The sequence below is a fragment of the Staurois parvus genome, unplaced genomic scaffold (genome assembly GCF_062004578.1).
Source record: "Staurois parvus isolate SC_StPar_1 unplaced genomic scaffold, SC_StPar_1.0 ptg000838l, whole genome shotgun sequence".
In the NCBI taxonomy this organism is placed as follows: domain Eukaryota; kingdom Metazoa; phylum Chordata; class Amphibia; order Anura; family Ranidae; genus Staurois; species Staurois parvus.
Genome location: NW_028318634.1, coordinates 32753 through 48968, shown reverse-complemented (window position 1 = coordinate 48968; position 16216 = coordinate 32753).

Here is a 16216-nt window from a genome sequence, read left to right as displayed (position 1 = left end):
GCATAGTTCACACCAGTGATTGCGGTTCCAGTGCTTTCCGGGTGCAGAGAAAAAAATAGAACATGCTGCATTTTTTCTGCACAGAACTGTACTGGAATGTGGTAAAATGCATCAAAAATGTACCAAAAATGCAAAAGACCCCAGTACAGTGAAAAAAAAAAACAGGAAGAGGAAGAAATATGTATTTTATTTCCTCTCATGATCTTCCCATGATCCTCTTCTGGTCACACGCATCATAAATGCATCAAAAACACATCAAAAACACACCAGAATGTGTCAAAAACACACCAAAATGCATCAAAAATGCTGCATTTTTCCTGCACAGAACTGTACTGAAACGCTGTAAAATACATAAAAAAACACATCAAAACACACTAAAGACACACCGGACTCCAGTACAGTGAACAAAAAAACGGGAAGAGGAAGAAATATGTATTTTATTTTCTCCCATGATCTTCCCATAATCCTCTTCTGGTCACACGCAGCAAAAACGCATCAAAAACACACCAGAACACGTCAAAAACACACCAAAATGCATAAAAAAATGCTGGATATTTCCTGCACAGAACTGTACTGGAATGTTATAAAATACCTAAAAAACGCATCAAAACACACAAAAGACACACCGGACCCCAGTACAGTGGAAAAAAAACAGGAAGAGGAAGAAATATGTATTTTATTTCCTCCCATGATCTTCCCATGATCCTCTTCTGGTCACACGTGTCAAAAACGCATAAAAAACACACCAGAATGCGTCAAAAACACACCAAAATGCATAAAAAATGCAATATTTTTCCTGCACAGAACTGTACTGGAACGTGATAAAATGCATCAAAAACGCAAAGGACCCCAGTACAGTGAAAAAAACGGGAAGGTGAAGGAATATGTAGTTTAATTCTTCCCATGATCTTCTTCTGGTCACACGCATCAAAAACACATCAAAAACACATTAAAAAACCACCAGAACATGTCAAAAATGCTGCATTTTTCCTGCACAGAACTGTACTGGAACAATGTAAAATACATCAAAAATGCATCAAAACACACAAAAGACACACCGGACCCCAGTACAGTGAAAAAAAAACAGGAAGAGGAAGAAATATGTATTTTATTTCTTCCCATGATCCTCTTCTGGTCACATGTGTCAAAAACACATAAAAAACACAATAGAATGTGTCAAAAAAACACCAAAATGCATAAAAAATGTACCAAAAAACGCAGAAGACCCCAGTGCAGTGAAAGAAAAAACACAGGAAGAAGAAGTATTATATATTGTATTTCCTCCCATGATCTTCCCATGATCCTCTTCTGGTCACATACATCAAAAATGCACCAAAAACACACCAGAACGCGTCAAAAACACACCAAAATGCATAAAAAATGCTGCATTTTTCCTGCACAGAACTGTACTGGAACATTGTAAAATACATCAAAAACGCATCAAAACACATCAAGGACACAGAAGACCCCAGTACAGTGAAAAAAAAAACGGAAGAGGAAAAAATATGTATTTTATTTCTTCCCATGATTCTCTTCTGGTCATATGCATCAAAAACGCATCAGAAACACCAGAATGCGTCAAAAACACACCAAAATGCATAAAAAATGCTGCATTTTTCCTGCACAGAACTGTACTGGAACGTGGTAAAATGCACCAAAAATGCAGAGGACCCCAGTACAGTGAAAAAAACAGGAAGATGAAGGAATATGTAGTTTATTTCCTCCCATGATCTTCCCATGATCCTCTTCTGGTCACAGGCGTCAAAATCACATGAAAAACACACCAGAATGCGTAAAATATGCTGCATTTTTCCTGCACAGAACTGTACTGGAACGCTGTAAAATATGTCAAAAACGCATCAAAAACACCAGAATGCTTCAAAAACGCACCGGAAAGCATCAAAAACACACCGGAAAGTGTCAAAAACACGTATGCACCCGGAGTGCATATTGTAGTGTGAACCGGCCCTAATTTTTTTTTGGTTCGTTTGTTTGCTTTTTAATAATCTACATGTTATACTTACCAATAATTTTGCACAGAGCAGTCCCGATCCTCCTCTTCTTGAGTCCCCCACCGGCTCTCCTGGCTCCTTGACCAGTGCCCCCAACAGCAAGCTACTTGCTGAGGGTACACCGGTGCATGCTCACTCCTGAGTCCCGCTATATGCATCCATACGACACATAGAGCAGCGGATCCCCCTGCTGTGTCCCAGCCAATGAGGAAGAAGAGACCCGGGAAAGCCGACGCTCCCATGCACATGGCTGGATTGCGACGAGGCTCAGGTAAGTGTTGGAGGGGGGATGGGGGGGGCGCTGTACACAGAAAGTGTTTTTATTCATAGGATGCATGAAGATAAAAAAAAAACCTTTCAGCCTTCACAACCAAATTTAAAGCCCATGAGACTCAGTTTAGAGCTGAAGTGTCATATTTTGTCTTCCTTGGTTCAGCCCTCTTCCCTTTTATCAATGTGATAATGATTATTGATTCTTTCATGACATACCTTATTTTAGACCCAGTGATATTACCACTGGGTCACCGTGCTTCTCTATGCAATGCAACTCGTTAGGGTGGCGGACCACACTGGACTGGCTCGATCGGTCACTGGCCAATGATGGGCGGTAGAGTGGGCAAGGAGAGAAGGTTTCACTTCCAATGAATTGTGCCCAACTTGGGAGAAGGGGACGGCTAGCCCTTTTTGGGGCCTGGGCTGCTACCTCTGGGTACGGCCTTAAGGTGGTTTCCACATGTGAACTAGGAAGAGTAGGCAATAAGGAGCGCCCGGGTCCAGTGAATAGATGTTGGAAGGTAAGCTTGAAGGCGTTTATTGGGAATTGTAACAAGTTTGACCAGCCAACGTGTTTCAGGAGGGGGAACAAAGACTCCTCCTTATTCAGGGATATTTAACAAACACAGAGTGTACAAATTACAGTCAGGTCCATAAATATTGGGACATCGACACAATTCTAACATTTTTGGCTCTATACACCACCACAATGGATTTGAAATGAAATGAACAAGATGTGCTTTAACTGCAGACTGGCAGCGTTAATGTGAGGGTATTTACATCCAAATCAAGTGAACGGTGTAGGAATTACAACAGTTTGCATATGTGCCTCCCACTTGTTAAGGGACCAAAAGTAATGGGACAACTGGCTTCTCAGCTGTTCCATGGCCAGGTGTGTGTTATTCCCTCATTATCACAATTACAATGAGCAGATAAAGGTCCAGAGTTCATTTCAAGTGTGCTATTTGCATTTGGAATCTGTTGCTGTCAACTCTCAAGATGAGATCCAAAGAGCTGTCACTATCAGTGAAGCAAGCCATCATTAGGCTGAAAAAACAAAACAAACCCATCAGAGAGATAGCAAAAACATTAGGTGTGGCCAAAACAACTGTTTGGAACATTCTTAAAAAGAAGGAACGCACCGGTGAGCTCAGCAACACCAAAAGACCCGGAAGACCACGGAAAACAACTGTGGTGGATGAGCGAAGAATTCTTCCCCTGGTGAAGAAAACACCCTTCACAACAGTTGGCCAGATCAAGAACACTCTCCAGGAGGTAGGTGTATGTGTGTCAAAGTCAACAATCAAGAGAAGACTTCACCAGAGTGAATACAGAGGGTTCACCACAAGATGGAAACCATTGGTGAGCCTCAAAAACAGGAAGGCCAGATTAGAGTTTGCCAAACGACATGTAAAAAAGCCTTCACAGTTCTGGAACAACATCCTATGGACAGATGAGACCAACATCAACTTGTACCAGAGTGATGGGAAGAGAAGAGTATGGAGAAGGAAAGGAACTGCTCATGATCCTAAGCATACCACCTCATCAGTGATCATGGTGGTGGTAGTGTCATGGCGTGGGCATGTATGGCTGCCAATGGAACTGCTTCTCTTGTATTTATTGATGATGTGACTGCTGACAGAAGCAGCCGGATGAATTCTGAAGTGTTTCGGGAATATTATCGGCTCATATTCAGCCAAATGCTTCACAACTCATTGGACGCTTCACAGTGCAGATGGACAATGACCCAAAGCAGACTGCAAAAGCAACCAAAGAGTTTTCTAAGGGAAAGAAGTGGAATGTTCTGCAATGGCCAAGTCAATCACCTGACCTGAATCCGATTGAGCATTTCACTTGCTGAAGACAAAACTGAAGGGAAAATGCCCCAAGAACAAGCAGGAACTGAAGACAGTTGCAGTAGAGGCCTGGCAGAGCATCACCAGGGATGAAACCCAGCGTCTGGTGATGTCTATGCGCTCCACACTTCAGGCTGTCATTGACTGCAAAGGATTTGCAACCAAGTATTAAAAAGTGATAGTTTGATTTATGATTATTATTCTGTCCCATTACTTTTGGTCCCTTAACAAGTGGGAGGCACATATGCAAACTGTTGTAATTCCTACACCGTTCACCTGATTTGGATGTAAATACCCTCAAATAAAAGCTGACAGTCTGCAGTTAAAGCACATCTTGTTCGTTTCATTTCAAATCCATTGTGGTGGTGTATAGAGCCAAAAATGTTAGAATTGTGTCTATGTCCCAATATTTATGGACCTGACTGTATATAAAAATATACAGAAATGAAAAGAAGGTATCCCATTGAAAGAAGGAGGAGTCTTTGTACCCCGAAACGCATTGGATTGTCCAGTAAATATAAGTTGGAAGGTAAGCTTGAAGGCGTTTATTGGAAATTGTAAAAAGTTTGACAAGCCAACGCGTTTCAGGAGCACAAAGGCTCCTCCTTTTTCAAGGCTAGTTACCAAACATACAGGTGTACAAATTTAAAAAATATATATAGAAATGGAAAAAAGATAACCTTTTGAAAGAAGGAGGAGTCTTTGTACCCCGAAACGCATTGGCTTGTCCTTGTCCAGAAATAGAAGTTGTAAGGTAAGTTTAAAGGCGTTTATTGGGAATTGTAACAAGTTTGATCAACCAACGCGTTTCGGGAGGGGGAACAAAGACTCCTCCTTCTTCAGGGCTATTTAACAAACACAAAGTGTACAAATTATATAAAAATATACAGAAATGAAAAGAAGGTATCCCATTGAAAGAAGGAGGAGTCTTTGTACCCCAAAACGCGTTGGCTTGTCCAGTGAATAGAAGTTGGAAGCTAAGCTTGAAGGCGTTTATTGGGAATTGTTTGACAATCCAACACATTTCGGGAGGGGGCACAAAGGCTCCTCTTCCTTCAGGGCTATATAACAAACACAGAGTGTACAAATGTAAAAAATATATACAGAAATGAAAAAAAAGATAACCATTTGAGAGAAGGGGGAGTCTTTGTACCCCGAAACGCATTGGCTTGTCCTTGTTCAGAAATAAGGAGCGCCTGGTGTCCAGCAAGTAGAAGTTGGACGGTAAGCGTGAAGGCGTTTATTGGGAATTGTAACAAGTTTTACCAACCAATGCGTTTCGGGAGGGGGAACAAAGACTCCTCCTTATTCAGGGCTATTTACCAAACACAGAGGTGTACAAATTATATAAAAATATATAGAAAGGTAACATTTTGAAAGAAGGAGGAATCTTTGTACCCCGAAACGCATTGGCTTGTCCAGTGAGTAGAAGTTGGAAGGTAAGCTTGAAGGCGTTTATTGGAAATTGTAACAAGCTTGACCAGCCAATGCATTTCAGGAGGGGGAACAAAGACTCCTCCTTCTTCAGGGCTATTTAACAAACACAGAGTGTACAAATTATATAAAAATATATATAAATGAAAAGAAAATAACGCTTTAAAAGAAGGAGGGAGTCTTTGTACCCCGAAACGCATTGGCTTGTCTAGTGAATAGAAGTTGGAAGGTTAACTTTGAAGGCATTTATTGGGAATTGTAACAAGTTTGATCAACCAACACGTTTGGGGAGGGGGAACAAAGACTTCTCCTTCTTCAGGGCTATTTAACAAACACAGAGGTGTACAAATTATATAAAAATATATAGAAAAGAAGGTAACCTTTTGAAAGAAGGGGGAGTCTTTTTACCCCCAAAACGCATTGGCTTGTTCTTGTCCAGAAATAGGAGTTATAAGGTAAGTTTAAAGGCGTTTATTGGGAATTTTAATCCAACGCGTTTCAGATGGAACAAAGACTCCTCCTTCTTCAGACAAACACAGAGGTGCACAAATTATATAAAACTAGATAAAAATGGAAAAAGATAACCTTTTGAAAGAAGGAGGAGTCTTTGTACCCCGAAATGCATTGGCTTGTCCAGTGAATAGAAGTTGGAAGGTTAACTTTGAAGGCGTTTATTGGGAATTGTAACAAGTTTGACCAACCGACACGTTTCGGGAGGGGAAACAAAGACTCCTCCTTCTTCAGGGCTATATCACAAACACAGAGTGAACAAATTTAAAAAAAAATACAGAAATGGAAAAAAGATAACCTTTTGAAAGAAGGGGGAGACTTTGTACCCCGAAACGCATTGGCTTGCCCTTGTCCAGAAATAGGAGTTATAAGGTAAGTTTAAAGGCGTTTATTGGGAATTGTTTTCCAACGCGTTTCGGATGGAACAAAGATTCCGCCTTCTTCATTCAAACACAGAGGTGTACAAATTATATAAAACCAGATAAAAATGGAAAAAAGATAACCTTCGAAAGAAGGAGGGAGTCTTTGTACCCCGAAAAGCATTGGCTTGTCCAGTGAATAGAAGTTGGAAGATTAACTTTGAAGGCGTTTATTGGGAATTGTAACAAGTTTGACCAACCGACACGTTTCGGGAGGGGGAACAAAGACTCCTCCTTCTTCAGGGCTATTTGACAAACACAGAGTGTACAAACTTTAAAAAAATATACAGAAATGGAAAAAGGATAACCTTTTGAAAGAAGGAGGAGTCTTTGTACCCTGAAACGCATTGGCTTGCCCTTGTCCAGAAATAGGAGTTGTAAGGTAAGTATAAAGGCTTTTATTGGGAATTGCCTCCAACGCGTTTCGGATGGCACAAAGACTCCTTCTTCAGAGCTATTTGACGAACACAGAGGTGTAAAAATTATATAAAACTAGATAAAAATGGAAAAAAGATAACCTTTTGAAAGAAGGAGGGAGTCTTTGTACCCCGAAACGCATTGGCTTGTCCAGTGAATAGAAGTTGGAAGGTAAGCTTGAAGGCGTTTATTGGGAATTGTAACAAGTTTGACCCTCCAACGCATTTCAGGAACACCTATTCACCTTCGCCATTACCCGGATTTGCGCTTCAACCCGATCAAGTGAGGTTTGCCATTTCTCGCCATTTATTGGGAATATCATAAAAACGATGAAATGGTCTTGAATTCTGAATATTTGTCCGCCATCTATTACCACCATCCACGCCTGGCCCATCGCCAACTACAAGACCCGCGTTGGTTTTCTAGCCAATGATTTTCCTCCGTACAGGTAAGACCTGTGTGTAAATAACATCATCCATGTGACCTGAGGGGGGGGGGGGGAGGAGTATTCTCATGGTTTTTTTAAATGATTTAAAGGACAATCCCAGCCGTAGAAATGACACAACATGGCACAGCATGGACATTTATAGCATTTTTATGACTCTGGTCGATCGATCATCTCCGAGATGTTTTCATTGTCATTTTTAACGCTGTACGTTGATGTGGATTTTGCATCAAATAAAGGCAGATTTTGGAAACTTGCGTTTTTGATGTGTTCTGTATTTGACAGATGACAGGGAAAAAAATGCTAATTTTCAGCTGGATTTTGGCCATTGTTTAAAAATTATGGCATAGGGGTTCCCCTCAAAATCCATACCAGACCTGAAGGGCTTGGTAAGGATGGGGAGGGGACCTCACGCATTTTCTTAACTTCCACTTTACTCTTCTACTCTACAGTGACCAAAATTCCAGTCTAGACTTTGAAATACCACCCCCCCCTTCCATCGCCACCCAGCTATGCTACCGCTGGGACCTTGATGACCCTCCAGCAACAGTACGATAACCCCCCTCAGGCCGGGGTTCCTCTTGCAGGATGGTACCCACGTCTATCTCCACTTCTGCTTCAGGCTTCAGACTATTTATGGGCTCTCCAACCACCTACTGGGCACCTTCCCCAGGGATTGGCTGGGCCCCCCATGAATATTCAGACTGCCCTTCTGCTACGGTTGTGGGGAAGAGGCCCTTGTCCCCATCATAACGGGGACAAGGTGCTGTGGGGGGGGGGGGGCCCTGCCCCAAGCACCCCCCCCATGTGGAGGGCATTTGGCCTGGTATGATTCGGGGGGCGCTTGCTCATCTCCCCCTTTTCTTTCCCTATCAAGCGTCAAGCTCAGATAAAGGTCTGGTATAGCTTTTAGGGGGGATCCCCACGCCATTTTTTGTTTAAATTTTGGCATGGGGGTTCCCCTCAAAATCCATACCAGACCCGAAGGGCTTGATATAGATGGGGACCCCTCGCGGTTTCTTAAAAACATTTTTTAATTGTTGGGCAATGCGTGGTGCACCTTTAATCCTTTTAATTTTTTTTTGATTCCCCACCTGTTATAAAATGACATCCAATCCATAATTAATAAGGCGCTTACATTCAGCGAGCGAGAAACTGTTGAGAAGAGGGAGCGAGCTTGTTGTGTGTCGCTGTCACATGTCGGCGTACGCAGGAGATGGGCAGATGGTGTTTGAATTGTGACTCATTTTTCCAGCAAAACTGACAGCAGTAGAATCTGGAATGCGCGCCGTGTTTGGAAGCAGATGATGATCTCTCGACTCCCAATCCTGCCCTCCGCATGTTCTATTAAAGGGGACCTGACATCAGATATACACCGATCAGCCATAACATTACGACCACCCACCATGGACTCCTACTAGACCTCTGAAGGTCCACGGTGGTGTCTGACACCAAGACATCAGTAGAACACCCTTTAAGTCCTGGGAGGTGGGGCCTCCACATCCCACATGGAAAAAATATATATTTGAAATATATTTTAAAAATATTCTTCCCAAATATATTGACATATATTTGAAATACTACAATTTTGGCCGTATTCAATATATTTCAAGAAATATATATATATATATTGCATGTTGAAATGCATTTTTATTACAAAATATATGAAAAATATTCTTAAAAATACATTTCAAATATACTGCATGTCTTTAAAAATACAAATCTACATTTTTGGAATGTATTTACAAATATTTGTTAAAATATATGTTAAAATTACTTTTTTACATGTTAAAAAAAAAATCGGTGCGACTTTGGCTTTAACCAAGGATGATTTTTTGTGCTGTACAAAGTCGCATTCGAGTCGCACGCAAGTCGTATTTATAAAATTCAGGTGTGACTTTCATGCAACTCGGAAGGGTTTTATATTGAAGTCTACGGCCCTCAAGTCTCATGAAAGTTGGACCAAAGTAGTGCAGGAACTGCAAAGTGAAGATATGAATGGTACTCATTGGAAAACATGGGGTGTGACTTGTCATGGACCCCAAAGTCACATGACAAGTCGCACAAGTGTGAAGGGGCTCTAAATCCCACCCACTTTCAGGCGCCATTGTAACGAGATCATCAATATTATTTGCGTTACCTGTCAGTGGTCATAATGTTCTGGCCGGTCGGTGTGTATTCCATGTGTCAGTGCATGCATAGTAGGTAACATGTCGGTGGTCATAATGTTCTGGCCGGTCGGTGTGTATTCCATGTGTCAGTGCATGCATAGTAGGTAACATGTCGGTGGTCATAATGTTCTGGCCGGTCGCTGTGTATTCCATGTGTCAGTGCATGCACAGTAGGTAACATGTCGGTGGTCATAATGTTCTGGCCGGTCGCTGTGTATTCCCTGCGTCAGTGCATGCACAGTAGCGAACATGTCGGTGGTCATAATGTTCTGGCCGGTCGCTGTGTATTCCATGCGTCAGTGCATGCATAGTAGCTAACATGTCGGTGGTCATAATGTTCTGGCCGCTCGGTGTGTATTCCATGCGTCAGTGCATGCACAGTAGCTAACATGTCGGTGGTCATAATGTTCTGGCCGCTCGGTGTGTATTCCATGCGTCAGTGCATGCACAGTAGCTAACATGTCGGTGGACATAATGTTCTGGCCGCTCGGTGTGTATTCCATGCGTCAGTGCATGCACAGTAGGTAACATGTCGGTGGTCATAATGTTCTGGCCGCTCGGTGTGTATTCCATGCGTCAGTGCATGCACAGTAGGTAACATGTCGGTGGTCATAATGTTCTGGCCGCTCGGTGTGTATTCCATGCGTCAGTGCATGCACAGTAGGTAACATGTCGGTGGTCATAATGTTCTGGCCGCTCGGTGTGTACTCCATGCGTCAGTGCATGCACAGAAGGTAACATGTCAGTGGTCATAATGTTCTGGCCGCTCGGTGTGTATTCCATGCGTCAGTGCATGCACAGTAGGTAACATGTCAGTGGTCATAATGTTCTGGCCGCTCGGTGTGTACTCCATGCGTCAGTGCATGCACAGAAGGTAACATGTCAGTGATCATAATGTTCTGGCCGGTCGCTGTGTACTCCATGCGTCAGTGCATGCACAGTAGGTAACATGTCAGTGGTCATAATGTTCTGGCCGGTCGCTGTGTACTCCATGCGTCAGTGCATGCACAGTAGGTAACATGTCAGTGGTCATAATGTTCTGGCCGCTCGGTGTGTATTCCATGCGTCAGTGCATGCACAGTAGGTAACATGTCAGTGGTCATAATGTTCTGGCCGCTCGGTGTGTATTCCATGCGTCAGTGCATGCATAGTAGGTAACATGTCAGTGGTCATAATGTTCTGGCCGCTCGGTGTGTATTCCATGCGTCAGTGCATGCACAGTAGGTAACATGTCAGTGATCATAATGTTCTGGCCGGTCGCTCTGTACTCCATGCGTCAGTGCATGCACAGTAGGTAACATGTCAGTGGTCATAATGTTCTGGCCGTTCGGTTTCTGTACTACTTCAAGGCGACTTCTAAGGGTTGGATTAAAGTGGTATTATACCCATTACATTTAACTGTACAATCAGTCTGTAGATGCAGTAAAGCATGCTTGTTCTACTCACTGTGGACCTTAAGGGGTTAATCCTCTACATTGTGTAAAAAGGCTGTTTGATCCTGTCTTCTCTGATCCTCCCATTCTTCTACTGTCCCCAATCCATCTGCTGATAGAACAGGGTCCTAGGAGGCACTCTGCACATGCTCAGTTTGGTGTGTATTGTTAGAAAGTTGTTTTTTTCTTTGGGAGGGTGCATGTGATCAGCACAGGGCCAATCAGCACTGTCCAGACAGAGGCTCAGGGGTCCTGCAGCCTCATAGGACAGTCAGAGGTGAATGAAAACTGCAGGGTATGGGTAGAGCGGATATAGTGAATGCGGGGTCCGGGGAGAGCAGATATAGTGAATGCAGGGTCTGGGGAGAGCAGATATAGTGAATGTGGGGTCCGGGGAGACCAGATATAGTGAATGCAGGGTCCGGGGAGACCAGATATAGTGAATGCGGGGTCCGGGGAGAGCGGATATAGTGAATGCAGGGTCTGGGCAGATCAGATATAGTGAATGCAGGGTCCGGGGAGAGCGGATATAGTGAATGCAGGATCCGGGGAGAGCGGATATAGTGAATGCGGGGTCTGGGGAGACCAGATATAGTGAATGCAGGGTCCGGGGAGAGCGGATATAGTGAATGCGGGGTCCGGGGAGACCAGATATAGTGAATGCAGGGTCCGGGGAGAGCGGATATAGTGAATGCAGGATCCGGGGAGAGCGGATATAGTGAATGCGGGGTCTGGGGAGACCAGATATAGTGAATGCAGGGTCCGGGGAGAGCGGATATAGTGAATGCGGGGTCCGGGGAGACCAGATATAGTGAATGCAGGGTCCGGGGAGAGCGGATATAGTGAATGCAGGGTCCGGGGAGACCGGATATAGTGAATGCGGGGTCCGGGGAGAGCGGATATAGTGAATGCGGGGTCCGGGGAGAGCGGATATAGTGAATGCAGGGTCCGGGGAGAGCGGATATAGTGAATGCGGGGTCCGGGGAGAGCGGATATAGTGAATGCAGGATCCGGGGAGAGCGGATATAGTGAATGCGGGGTTCGGGGAGACCGGATATAGTGAATGCGGGGTCCGGGGAGAGCGGATATAGTGAATGCGGGGTCCGGGGAGAGCGGATATAGTGAATGCAGGGTCCGGGGAGAGCGGATATAGTGAATGCGGGGTCCGGGGAGAGCGGATATAGTGAATGCGGGGTCCGGGGAGAGCGGATATAGTGAATGCGGGGTCCGGGGAGAGCGGATATAGTGAATGCAGGGTCCGGGGAGAGCGGATGTAGGGAATGCAGGGTCCGGGGAGACCGGATAAAGTGAATGCAGGGTCCGGGGAGAGCGGATATAGTGAATGCGGGGTCCGGGGAGAGCAGATATAGTGAATGCAGGGTCCGGGGAGAGCGGATATAGTGAATGCAGGGTCCGGGGAGAGCGGATATAGTGAATGCGGGGTCCGGGGAGAGCGGATATAGTGAATGCGGGGTCCGGGGAGAGCAGATATAGGGAATGCAGGGTCCGGGGAGAGCGGATATAGTGAATGCGGGGTCCGGGGAGAGCAGATATAGGGAATGCAGGGTCCGGGGAGAGCGGATATAGTGAATGCAGGGTCCGGGGAGAGCAGATATAGTGAATGCAGGGTCCGGGGAGAGCAGATATAGGGAATGCAGGGTCCGGGGAGAGCGGATATAGTGAATGCGGGGTCCGGGGAGACCAGATATAGTGAATGCAGGGTCTGGGGAGACCAGATATAGTGAATGCAGGGTCCGGGGAGAGCGGATATAGTGAATGCGGGGTCCGGGGAGACCAGATATAGTGAATGCAGGGTCCGGGGAGAGCGGATATAGTGAATGCAGGGTCCGGGGAGACCGGATATAGTGAATGCGGGGTCCGGGGAGAGCGGATATAGTGAATGCGGGGTCCGGGGAGAGCGGATATAGTGAATGCAGGGTCCGGGGAGAGCGGATATAGTGAATGCGGGGTCCGGGGAGAGCGGATATAGTGAATGCAGGATCCGGGGAGAGCGGATATAGTGAATGCAGGGTCCGGGGAGACCGGATATAGTGAATGCGGGGTCCGGGGAGAGCGGATATAGTGAATGCGGGGTCCGGGGAGAGCGGATATAGTGAATGCAGGGTCCGGGGAGAGCGGATATAGTGAATGCGGGGTCCGGGGAGAGCGGATATAGTGAATGCGGGGTCCGGGGAGAGCAGATATAGTGAATGCGGGGTCCGGGGAGAGCGGATATAGTGAATGCAGGGTCCGGGGAGAGCGGATGTAGGGAATGCAGGGTCCGGGGAGACCGGATAAAGTGAATGCAGGGTCCGGGGAGAGCGGATATAGTGAATGCGGGGTCCGGGGAGAGCAGATATAGTGAATGCAGGGTCCGGGGAGAGCGGATATAGTGAATGCAGGGTCCGGGGAGAGCGGATATAGTGAATGCGGGGTCCGGGGAGAGCGGATATAGTGAATGCGGGGTCCGGGGAGAGCAGATATAGGGAATGCAGGGTCCGGGGAGAGCGGATATAGTGAATGCGGGGTCCGGGGAGAGCAGATATAGGGAATGCAGGGTCCGGGGAGAGCGGATATAGTGAATGCAGGGTCCGGGGAGAGCAGATATAGTGAATGCAGGGTCCGGGGAGAGCAGATATAGGGAATGCAGGGTCCGGGGAGAGCGGATATAGTGAATGCGGGGTCCGGGGAGACCAGATATAGTGAATGCAGGGTCCGGGGAGAGCGGATATAGTGAATGCAGGGTCCGGGGAGACCGGATATAGTGAATGCGGGGTCCGGGGAGAGCGGATATAGTGAATGCGGGGTCCGGGGAGAGCGGATATAGTGAATGCAGGGTCCGGGGAGAGCGGATATAGTGAATGCGGGGTCCGGGGAGAGCGGATATAGTGAATGCAGGATCCGGGGAGAGCGGATATAGTGAATGCAGGGTCCGGGGAGACCGGATATAGTGAATGCGGGGTCCGGGGAGAGCGGATATAGTGAATGCGGGGTCCGGGGAGAGCGGATATAGTGAATGCAGGGTCCGGGGAGAGCGGATATAGTGAATGCGGGGTCCGGGGAGAGCGGATATAGTGAATGCGGGGTCCGGGGAGAGCAGATATAGTGAATGCGGGGTCCGGGGAGAGCGGATATAGTGAATGCAGGGTCCGGGGAGAGCGGATGTAGGGAATGCAGGGTCCGGGGAGACCGGATAAAGTGAATGCAGGGTCCGGGGAGAGCGGATATAGTGAATGCGGGGTCCGGGGAGAGCAGATATAGTGAATGCAGAGTCCGGGGAGAGCGGATATAGTGAATGCAGGGTCCGGGGAGAGCGGATATAGTGAATGCGGGGTCCGGGGAGAGCGGATATAGTGAATGCGGGGTCCGGGGAGAGCAGATATAGGGAATGCAGGGTCCGGGGAGAGCGGATATAGTGAATGCGGGGTCCGGGGAGAGCAGATATAGGGAATGCAGGGTCCGGGGAGAGCGGATATAGTGAATGCAGGGTCCGGGGAGAGCAGATATAGTGAATGCAGGGTCCGGGGAGAGCAGATATAGGGAATGCAGGGTCCGGGGAGAGCGGATATAGTGAATGCGGGGTCCGGGGAGAGCAGATATAGTGAATGCAGGGTCCGGGGAGAGCGGATATAGGGCATGCAGGGTCCGGGGAGAGCTGATATAGGGAATGCGGGGTCCGGGGAGAGCAGATATAGTGAATGCGGGGTCCGGGGAGAGCGGATATAGTGAATGCAGGGTCCGGGGAGAGCGGATATAGTGAATGCAGGGTCCGGGGAGAGCGGATATAGTGAATGCAGGGTCCGGGGAGAGCAGATATAGGGAATGCAGGGTCCGGGGAGAGCGGATATAGTGAATGCAGGGTCCGGGGAGAGCAGATATAGTGAATGCAGGGTCCGGGGAGAGCAGATATAGGGAATGCAGGGTCCGGGGAGAGCGGATATAGTGAATGCGGGGTCCGGGGAGAGCAGATATAGTGAATGCGGGGTCCGGGGAGAGCAGATATAGTGAATGCAGGGTCCGGGGAGAGCGGATATAGGGAATGCGGGGTCCGGGGAGAGCAGATATAGTGAATGCAGGGTCCGGGGAGAGCGGATATAGGGAATGCAGGGTCCGGGGAGAGCGGATATAGGGAATGCGGGGTCCGGGGAGAGCGGATATAGTGAATGCGGGGTCCGGGGAGAGCGGATATAGTGAATGCAGGGTCCGGGGAGAGCGGATATAGTGAATGCAGGGTCCGGGGAGAGCGGATATAGTGAATGCAGGGTCCGGAGTTTAGGAACACTTTAAATCACTAGACTAATCCCATGTGATGACACCATGATCCACACTGGATGTTTGACAGGTGGCAAGGAGGTGAAGTGTTGCCTGCTTACCATCTAAATGAAACCCCCAAGGTTCCATTCACATTAGGGCGATTCAAATCGAAGGGGGAATCGCCACAATTCTTCCCACGATTTGAAAACCAGCTGTGGAAATGTGAAAACGCGCGTGTTCAGGTGCCATTCATTTCAATGGCACCTGAAAATGCAAGGTGTTTTTCCACGCGACAAACATGCCATGATTGCACAAAATCGCGATTTTGTTTGCAAAATCGCAACTGAAAAACATGCCACGCGCGCTGCAAAAACGCCCTCCGTTTTCAGGTGCCATTGAAATTTTTACTACGTGTTTTCAAATCGCGGACAGAATCGCGACAATTCCGCCTGCGATTTGAAACGCCCTAGCGCACAGGTGTCAAACTGGTGGCCCTCCAGCTGTTGCCAAACTACAATTCCCATGAAGCATTGCAAGATTTACAGCTACAAGTATGACTCCCAAAGGCAGAGGCATGATGGGATTTGTAGTTTTGCAACAGCTGGAGGGCCACCAGTTTGACACCCGTGCCCTAGCGTGAATGGAGCCTAAAAGCCCGCACCACCTTGCCACAACCAGGTTCACTGCACGCAATTGTGGGGCGGTCGCAGCCTGGCCCCATTTGCCTAACTATGTCACATTTGGGGCTCGGTACCATGAATGCAATAAGGGCAGAGTATCGCAGGCCACAGCACGTGTATACCCCTGTACAGCTGCATTCCAGGTGCAAAAAGTGCGCAAAGCCTTACCATTTGTTTTCCTTCAAAAAGCAGCCTCAGCTTTGTAGAAAAGCCTGTCCCCTGCCAGTATGCTACAGAGACGAACCCATGTTCTGTGCGCAAGCTCAACACGCCCCTATGTTGAGTCTGATCTAGAGTCCTCCAGTTGGCAGG